The 10000-nt window shown below is 41.0% G+C and overlaps 1 protein-coding gene across 1 annotated transcript in view; it reads right to left on the bottom strand.

The window, feature by feature from the left end:
- Positions 1-6732, bottom strand: part of LOC138971791 (elevenin-like) — a 92736-nt gene extending 86004 nt beyond the window's left edge. Inside the window, exon 1 of the mRNA XM_070344606.1 lies at positions 6186-6732. The gene's annotated coding sequence lies outside the window, so the exon portion shown is untranslated. The remainder of the gene's footprint in view (positions 1-6185) is intronic.
- Between the last annotated feature and the right edge of the window lie 3268 nt (positions 6733-10000).

The following is a 10000-nucleotide window of genomic DNA, read 5'->3' as shown; positions in this document are numbered from 1 at the left end:
AGAGGGTGATGTCAGACAATGCAATGACTCGAGATACCCAACGTGCCCATTACACTACTTATTTACCACGTTCTGTCTCTGTATCTGTGTCTTTCTCTGTCTCTCTCACTCATGATTTCAACTCTAGATTTCTCCTTCTCTCCTTCTCTTTGTCTCTCTCGCTGTCTTTCCTCATATATATCTTTGTCGCCCCGAAAAATCTCTGATTGTATGACTCGTACACAATCACTGAGCCACTGAATATTTCCGAACTAAGAAACGGCACAACGGAAGATCAAACCGGTGAACGAGAAACGGGAAACGGCGAAGCGGGAAACAGCGAAACGGGAAACGGTGAAACGGGAAATGACGAAACGGGAAGTCGCCGGTGTCATTGTTGGAGTAGCGCGGCGTGATTTTGCGATCTGTTTCTGGCATGATGTTCGCTCCAGTGGGTGGAATCACTGGATAAAGACGCGCGTGCAATAATTGTTTGGGCGCGACTGCGCCACGATGAGGGCAGAAACTTGGTTCGTATCGCGGTCAGTTTGAATTGATCGACTTTTACAGTTCTAACCCCATAGTTTGTACAATAAGTTCGTATTGCGGTCAGTTATGCGTTTCATAGTTTGTAAAGTCGTTTCGTGTCGTGGTCTGTTTTTTTTAATTTACCCAGCGTTGTTCGTGTGTGTGAGTGTGAGTATGAGTAATGCTTTTTAAAATTTTTTTTTAGCATTCATGGTTTATACAATTGGTTTTGTATTGTGGTCAGTTTTTGAATTAAATGAGCGATTTTTTAAATCATAATTTGTAAAATGTATACAAATCGTGTTCAATTGTTCAATTCACTGAACGATTTTATTGTATTCGTTGTTTCTCAAATTGGCTTGTATCTCTGATATTTGTTGGATGTTCTGAACACATTTTTCTTGTAAATTTTTAGTTTTTAAAATTGGTTGGTTTGTTGGTAAGGTTTTGAAATCCCAGACCGCTTTAAATGTGTTAAACTATCATTGTTTGCGAACTTGGTTCGTCTCGCGGTCAGTGTTAGATTTGTGTACAAATGGGTTTTTAATTTTATTTTTTTTAGATTTATAGTTTGCAAAATGTGGTCGTGTTGCAGATACTTTTGTTCTGTACTGAACGATTTAATTCGTTCTTTTTGATTTAACAGTTTGGAGAATTGTAAGCCTATTGTATTCATGTTTTGATTTTACTCAACGATATTTTTGTGTCAAAATAATAAAGTTATTTAAATTGTTTCGTAATGCGGTCAGTTTGTGAGTTCATGAACGATTGTCTAACAAAATTCATAATTTTGATATTGATATTTAATAACGTGCCATTATTCTTTTGGGGATGAAAATCGTTTTCTCATTCGTTTTCTCATTGAATTCCAATGACATTCATAGTTTCTAATCAGGGCCATTCATAACACACAAAAGGGTATTTCTAAGAAAGTATATTATTGCAAGAAAGAATGTTTTTTCCTGCACAAAACGCAGTTTATCCTAAATCAGTTTTGAGAGGAAGATTTGACAACCTGGGGTAATAAAAAAGGAATGACGCTAGTACTTAAAAATGTTTGCAAATAGAGTAGATAACAGACTGTTTCTTCAAATGTAGATTAGCCTGGATTTATTGTAATTGCATATGGCCCAGCGCAATAATAGGCGCAATTATCAAAACATGATATCATGAATTCACTGAACAAATGGTGGGCAAAAATCGAAATTAATCATGTAGCATCATAAATCTGTGTCACAGCAATGTATGCAAAAATATACGTTACGTCATAGGTAGGTAGGCCTAGGCCTAAAAAAAAATAGGTGTGGTTACGGTAACCCGACCTACCCTATCTTTAGGGGCCGACCCTATAACTTTTTATTACATTTGTCAAAAAAAACAAAAAACAAGAAAACGAGTGCAAAAAACGCAATGAAAGCGAAAGCACTCGAGTCGCACACTTATTTCCCTGTCAAGTAGGTTTAATTTGTACACATTAGAAAAAAAAGTTTAAAAAAAAAAGAAGTGATTGCCTACCTTCCTACCCTATTTTTTTTTTGGCTATGTTACCGAAACCACACTTTTTTTTTGTTGCCCTTTGGTAAAAATAATAATCAAGTGTTTCCTTTTTCATATATATATATATAGAGGTTACAACACGAGTGGTTTTGTATATATGCTATGGATATATATATGTATATGTCATAAAAGATAGAAATGGCTTGTATTTCAGTCAAGACCCAGCGGATGAATATCAAGGGACTCACGAGCCTCTGGCGAGTCATCAAGGGACTCACGAGCCTCTAGCGAGTGAGTCTTTTTGATATATTCCCGCTGGGTCTTGACTGAAATACAAGCCATATAAAAAATCACGAGTGTTGTAACCTGTATATCCCATGAAGATCTAAAAGACAAAGTGTGACGGAAACATCAAGCTTTAGTTGTCTGTTCAGATGAGGCACCTCTGCACATACCTTATTCTAAAGGCACGTCTGATGATCTATGTCAAGTCGGTGCATAATGGTGGCTTGGTTGTCCCCGTCAGTTGAAAGCCTCTTACACGGATTTGATTGAATGCCTGGTGGTTACACACGCATCTCCTGAGATCTTGGTCACCTTCATCGTCTTTTGGGCCTACTGCACCGCAGAAAAGCTGGACATACTCGCAAAATGCATTAAACAGCTTGTCCAGAGAACACTCGTAGTCGATGATGTACCGATAAGGGCGTGTGTACCGGGCACGCTGTAACTTCACATGAGCATAGTCTGAACATAGCAGTGCTGGTCGGACGGACTGGATTTTTAACGATTGCTAGTTTGACTTTTGTTTTAGTTGAGAGCACGAGCACACACACTCAAACACATACGGCTTGTCATGTTGATCACAAGAGAGAAATAGAACAGCGAATAGAAGGAAACATAACAGATTACGTACGTCCCCTTAATATGACGCGATGGACGACAGACGTCATGAAATCTATGACGCTACGATGATAGTCTCGGCAAGTCGAGACTAAAACTCTGCTATAACACTGAAGGACTCTCGCGCAAGTTCTCAAAAGCGTGGTTACCCCTTGCACATCCGGTCTATAGGTACATAGCATTTTGGAATGTCAAGGACGACAGGAAGTAGAGCCTGCTATGATGTATTTCGTGCACCCTTATTTATCCTCTGTTTTATGTGTTATAAGAGTGCAATAGTTACATCATAGATGTAACAAGAGAACAATGGAAATACAAGAAATATTCCTAGAGTACATTTACAGAGACAAAGAAGGGAGGTCATGGGATATATTTATATATTCGTAACGAATTAGTGTTATTTGTTTTATATTTTTTTTCATTGATTTGTTTTAAATTCGTGCTACATTTTTATCGCGCTTTCAGCCTAGTCTTTACACCCCCGGTATAGGGGTGTGTATAGGTTTCGGTCGATGTGTTTGTTTGTTTGTTTGTTTGTTTGTTTGTTTGTTTGTTTGTTTGTTTGTGTGTTTGTTTGTGTTCGCAAGTAGATCTCAAGAATGAACGGACCGATCGTCACCAAACTTGGTGAACAGGTTCTATACATTCCTGAGACGGTCCTTACAAAAATTGGGACCAGTCAAACACACGGTTAGGGAGTTATTGGTGGATTAAGATTCTACAAGGACGTATAGAGGGACATATTAATGGTCAAAGGGAAATAACCTTCTCAGTTGGTGGCAGTGAGAATGGTAAGGACGGGGGTGTTTTTCCTACCTCGGAGGAATTTCTTGTTTATTTTATTCCTTGTTTGATTGCTCGTATTTTGTTTCACCATTTTTGCCGCTATATTCCTTTATTTTGCTTTTGTAACTCAAAGACTCGCATCAATATCCGAGAAATGATCGAGGAAATGTATGCAAAGTGTGTCTATATATTTATCAATTCCTTTATTTATTTGTTTGCTTGCTTGCTTGCTTATTAGCCTGTTTGTCTGTTATTCGTAAAAACAAATCATATTTAGACTTTGACTTCTCTCGACGCATCGATCAGCTGTGGACACCACACACGAACTTAATTAGGAGATTTATATGGCGCAAATCCTCATACAGTTCTTACCCCCTTAACCTTCTTTACCCCCTCCTTTAAATAGCCCCTGATTAAACACCATCACCACCACCCCCACCCCCCTCCCACACCCTTTAAAACCTTGTCCTGATTTTTGTGTTCGTACAGTCTAAAACTTTAACTTTGTCACTTCCTTCGGGGCGTCATCTGACGTCCTGGGTAACTTTTTTGTAACGGGTAACAAACCGTTCAATATCAACAACAGAAGAAGAAGAAGAAAAACAACGAACAAAAGTGCGTGTGTGTGTGGTGTTTTCATGTGCACACCAAGAGCAACCTCAAAGTTGTCAGTTCAGGTAAATACAGGTAAAGCTGTGTATTCAATCATTTCCAGGCAGCGAACAGGTTTAAATACACTCCCTTTTTAAGACCAGATTTTTTAAAGATTTTGTTTAGGTTTTAAAGGTGGTGGGGGTGGGGGTAGGGGGGGGGGTTATCATGTACAATTGTACACCCAAACACTCATCCACCCAAAGTACTAGTGCTTACCTGTTGCCATTGGGTGAGATCACACCCTACACACAGCCAACCTGCAGGCGATGGAAGTCCCTGTTAGTGGTCAATTCTGCGGTGGACTCTACCTTTTTGGTACCTGTGCCAAACATTCCTTCCACAATCGGCGCTAGCGATGCGAGTACAACAAAACCTCAATTTTAAGACACACCCCCACCCCCTCCCGGACTTTAAACCCAAGATCCCAATTTTCCCAATCTTCGAATTCTGTAAATAATGTCTCTAGATGTACCTCTATTTTACGACTCCTCCCCCTTCATTTTCAGGCCTGATTTTCACAGATTATTTGAGGTCGTAAACGGGGGGTTTCACTATGCATTGTTGCTCGTGCGCGCGGTCCGGAGAAACATACAGCCACTGAAAATAGTTACTGGTAATGACGTTACGTAATTGTTGGGCACAGATGCACGTGTCGTGGTCGGTTTGGGCACCATTTGTTACGGCGACGTGTCGCACGAGCATTAGGTGACAGGGGGAGGGGTGGGGGTGGGGGGTTGTTGTGATGATTTGGAGGAAAACAAGATTGGCGTCAATACACGTAAGGTGTTCAGGGGTCATGACGTAGACGTTTTGTGCTGCGGATGGTTGTTGACGTGTTTTTTATTTACGTTGTTGTATTATTTGTTGTTACCGCTGTGTGTGTAGTTATTTTCATGTTCTAATTTATACCAAAAAAGGTTGGGTAAGAATTTGTGGTCTGATTTTGTCCGAGAGCAGAGGAAGACAAACGGATATATATTCAAGCACGCGTTTATGAACGCACTGACACACACACTCTCTCTTTCGCTCTTTCGCTCCCTCTCTCTCTCTCTCCCTCTCTCTCTCTCTCTCTCTCTCTCTCTCTCTCTCTCTCTCTCTCTTTATTTCTGTCTCTGTGTGTCTGTCTTTCTCTCTCTCACTCTCTTTGTCTTTCTCTCTCTTTTTTTCTTTCTCTCAATCTCTTAATCTCTCTCTTTCTATCTCTAGCTCTCTCTCTCTCTTATTCTCTCTTATTCTCTCTCTCTCTCTCTCTTATTCTCTCTCTCCCTTATATTTGAAATAGAAAAGAATTTCAACCCGACTGGAAGAGCAATAATCTGCTTCACCTTTTTCAGAAGAGAACATTTTAGCAAAGAACAAGAGAAACGTTTAAAAAAAACAGTACAAAATCGGAAAACAATACTCATTAAAACAAATGGCGATAATGAGTGTAGGAAATAGACAGCGAGGCCGTTAGAGACAAATAGACAAATAGACGAAACACCGATTCCATAAAAGTGCAATGCTTATCCAAATTATGGAGTCGAGGGAATTGTTATTCGCAGCAAAGAGCACATTCTGGACACGAATATTATTAAAAACTAAGAGTTATTTTTCTCTCGAAATATTCTAAAAGCAAAAAAGAGAATATGCAATTATTATGACGCCAAAAAAACCCAGACACAATCCTCCTTAGAGAACAATGGCCTCCGACGTCGGGAATCAAACGAAAGCAGTGTCGACCAGAAAGAGCGAAACACTGCAATGTCCATAAAATTCAATCAACAAGCAAATTTCAGAAAGGAAACAAAAAGTCAATCAAATAATTGTGAAACGGAATGAAAAATATTTGCACTCACCTTGTTTCTTTGTTTTTGATCGCTGTTGTGCCGGCTCAGCCCTGTTCTTCTCAAACACTCTCTCGCGCCGTCTCAGAAAAGTCGTCTGCTCCACAGGAGCGCAACCAATCAAAACGCGGATCGGAATATCAGCGAAAGAAGTGTGACCAGCACAGTAAACTTCAAGATGCTGTCACTGAACGCCTTTCCTTCACTCTTTCTAGCTCAGGCGAAAAAAAGTCTTCTTGATACCATTAAGTTTGTATGAGAAATCTCTCTGTTTTTGCACTTAACACTATTTGTTTATTTCTTAGTTATTGTTTTCTTGACGACGAAAGTTTCTCTCCGATTGCGATGTTCTATCCCTTTTTTTTTTTTATATTAAAATGTCTTTTTAGATCGACTAAAAACTTGTTGTTTTTTCGGAGAAAATCAAACCTGAAGATGAAGACAACTCAAATCCGCCTTAGTAAAAAAAAGCAAGACGAAATACAGCCTTAGTCCTGTTTAGTGCAAGGCGTCGGTGAATCGGACTAAGTTAGTTCGCTCGGTCATGCTCAGCAGCCAGATCCCTCTCAACAAAAGAAAGACTTGAAGCAAACGTGCGTCTTTTTCTCTCCGCCACACCGCCCACTCGGCAACGGTTGGGCGCCGGAACAGAGGCTGTGAGGGTGGGAGGTGAAAGAGGTGGAGGGGGGGGGGAGAATGATATCAAGTGATTGATTTCCCTCCCCTCGACAAAGGCAGTCGCACCTCTTGCGAGTGGTTCCAACGCGGCTCACATAAGGAAGGAGGCGGGGGTGGGGTGGACCAGACATTTGTCATGCAATAAGAGCAAACTATGAGCTTGTTTCTTTGGAAGAAGTGTGGATGACACTTACAACTTGTTTTTCTGAGTTTTGAAACAAGTTCTACGTATCCCTGTACGTTTTTGTCCTGAGCTCCCAAAGAGTCTCTCTATCTCTGTCTCTGTAATTATCTGTGTTTCTATCTCTGTCTATGTTGTCTGTTTTTCTATCTCTGTCTCTGTTTTTATCTCTCTATTCCTTCATCTCTCTGTTTCTCTTTCTCTCTCGTTTGAGTTCTAAAGATTTGCGCTCTTGATCTGTGTTCCTGTCTCTGTCTCTGTCTGTCTGTATGTCTGTCTGTCTGTCTGTCTCTCTCTGTCTCTGTCTCTGTCTGTGACTCTGACTGTCTCTCTCTTTCTCTCTCTCCCTCTCTCTCTCTGTCTGTGTCTGTGTCTGTGTCTGTCTGTCTGTCTGTCTGTCTCTGTCTCTGTCTCTCTCTCTGTCTCTCTCTCTCTCTCTCTCTCTCTCTCTCTCTCTCTCTCTCTCTCTCTCTCTCTCTCTCTCTTTCTCTCTCTCTGCGTGGTTCATTTGGTCCGTCGTTCTTTCAGCGGTGTTCGCGAGTTTGGCATGCTTGGGTCATTTGCAGAAGTTTCTGGGATAGTCTTGAAACTTTCGGATCTGAGGGTCGGAAGTGAGTGAGTACATGGGAGTCGGTTTTGTGGCGTAGTAGAGAGGTAGAATGTACATGTACATACATAATCAATTTTTTTGGGAGAGAATTAGTGTCCTACAGGCATGGTTTGTCAGCCTCTTAAGGACAGGACTGGGTTAATATGATATTTGAAAAATAAAAAAAGGAGGAAAGGAATAGGGTAGGGCCGAGCAAGCCAGCCCCCGACGACTGGGACCCAGGACCCACTCTCCATAAGGATGGGGGTGGGGGTATAATAAGACGTATATGTTAAAATCCTTGTAAAAGGAGTAGTTATGGTCGTATGCGTTGTCTTACTTTGGGGGGGGGAGGGGGGGCCATTAAAAGCATAATCTTTAATTCATATGTTATTTCATAAAAGATGTTAAAACTCAGGACCACCTTTTGTTAAAAACTTTAAGAGTGAAACGTTATATGTAAAAAGTAGAGAGCTGTGCTACCACGTAAAAATCAGACACACACATTCATACTCACTCGCATGTATCCTGTGCCATACATAATCAAACTTTAGGTAGAGTCACAAACATCCAATCAACATCTTAGTAACCACCCGTAACCACGACACTCTAAGCAGGTTCCGTGTTTCATTGGTTAAATGTAAGACAAGAGGAAGGAAGGGGGGGGAGGGGGGGGGGGGGCAGTAAAGACTAAAACATTCGAGCCCAGCTGGCATCGTCTATCATCTACCCGGATCAAATTCAAAGGAATTAATACCTACTTGAAAACCACTGCTACATGCCGCTAGCCGAGGAATACAGAGACAGACAGGCCGCCATATTACATAACAACACCTGCAGGCTCCCGGTGCCTGTCACTCCATCCTCCGGGAAGCTACCCCCGGTTAGGCCATACAAGTTACGCAATGACCACTTGCTGGCCAGCGGCTACCCGTCTCTTCCAAAGAGAGCGACTTAAGTTCAAAGGCTCAAAGACTAGTCAGAACATGGACACAGACGGCTAAGCGCGCTTAAGATCTACCGGAGACTGGACATGTGCATCTCAACATTTAACTTAGAACAGATAATTGCATTACACAAAACATGAAGCGATCGGCAACATGAACTACAAACACTAGACTGGACAAAAACTCTACTCTATAATTGGTGACTGGTCGCCCTGTCTCACAAGACAAAGAAAAAGAGCGCGCAAAAGAGAGAGAGGGGGTTAAAGAGAGAAAGAGAGAGAGAGAGAGAAAGAGAGAGAAATAAAGAGAGAGAGAGGGGGTTAGAGAGAGAAAGAGAGAGAGAGGGAGAGAGAGAGACACACACACACACAGAAAGAGAGAGAGAGAGAGAGAGAGAGAGAGAGAGAGAGAGAGAGAGAGAGAGAGAGAGAGAGAGAAAGAGACAGACAGACAGACAGACATAGACCGAGTGGATTTCGCATTTTGTGTATCGAAAAAGTCGCAGAAAAATTTCGAGTTAACCAAAATATCATTCAATTCCAGCCGGCCGCCTTTTTTTGACATCAATTTTCCAGGACAACAGATTTGTGTACAATCCATTGTTTTCAAATTGCGCTCAGACCAACAGAGCACTTTTTGATACTTGTTTTCCTGGCTATGGAGAGGCAGATTAGGTATAAACACTCTCCAATCATTTAGCAATGAAATACAACAAATAGATCCCTTTGTATGTACATAAAAACGGTATTTGTAAATGTTGATTGATAGGGTATCTATTGGGCAAACTTTTGTGCGTATAACTGAGCGAATGCGCTTATTGATGCAAATAGCAATTTCCGTAAAAGGATGCCATTGATTTCATTTTAAAAACATACGAACAGTCTTAGCACGGCTGCTAAAACTGACCAACGAAGCAAAACCTTAAACCAACACGAACGCAAAACGATATCGAATGTGCATGCAGTTTATAGTTATGGATTTCCCGCCTGCGTTGAAATGCGCAAACATACACAAGATGTTTGGGGCCGATTTCCGGAGGAATTTGCAAAGCTGCGCGCGCATGGGTGATGAATTCTCAACAGGGGGCGCCTTAATTCCGGTTCCGCTTTGATAAAGATGGAAATGAATTCATGTCCTTCTCCTTGATGCTCCAAGTGTTGAATCGTTCAGCTCATGTGAGGATGGTGTCTTAGAATCTGAACAATCACTTAGCATAAAGAGATTCTGAAAATAACATTCCTTTGACACAAGTCTCGTAAAACGGGCTCTTTGGAGAATGTGATAACGTATAGGCTCTTCTGAGTGCGTTTTGAAAATAATGTTCCTATAACAGTTGCAAAATTAAGCCCAATAAGCTTCTGAGACTGTTATGATTTGCCGATTAAATCTAAATGGAGATAATGCACATGTATGCTCTTGAAAATGAGTATGA

This window comes from Littorina saxatilis, linkage group LG7, assembly GCF_037325665.1.
Source record: "Littorina saxatilis isolate snail1 linkage group LG7, US_GU_Lsax_2.0, whole genome shotgun sequence".
In the NCBI taxonomy this organism is placed as follows: Eukaryota; Metazoa; Mollusca; class Gastropoda; order Littorinimorpha; family Littorinidae; genus Littorina; species Littorina saxatilis.
The sequence above is the reverse complement of the archived record's forward strand: the minus strand, read 5'-3'. Positions and strand labels throughout refer to the sequence as shown.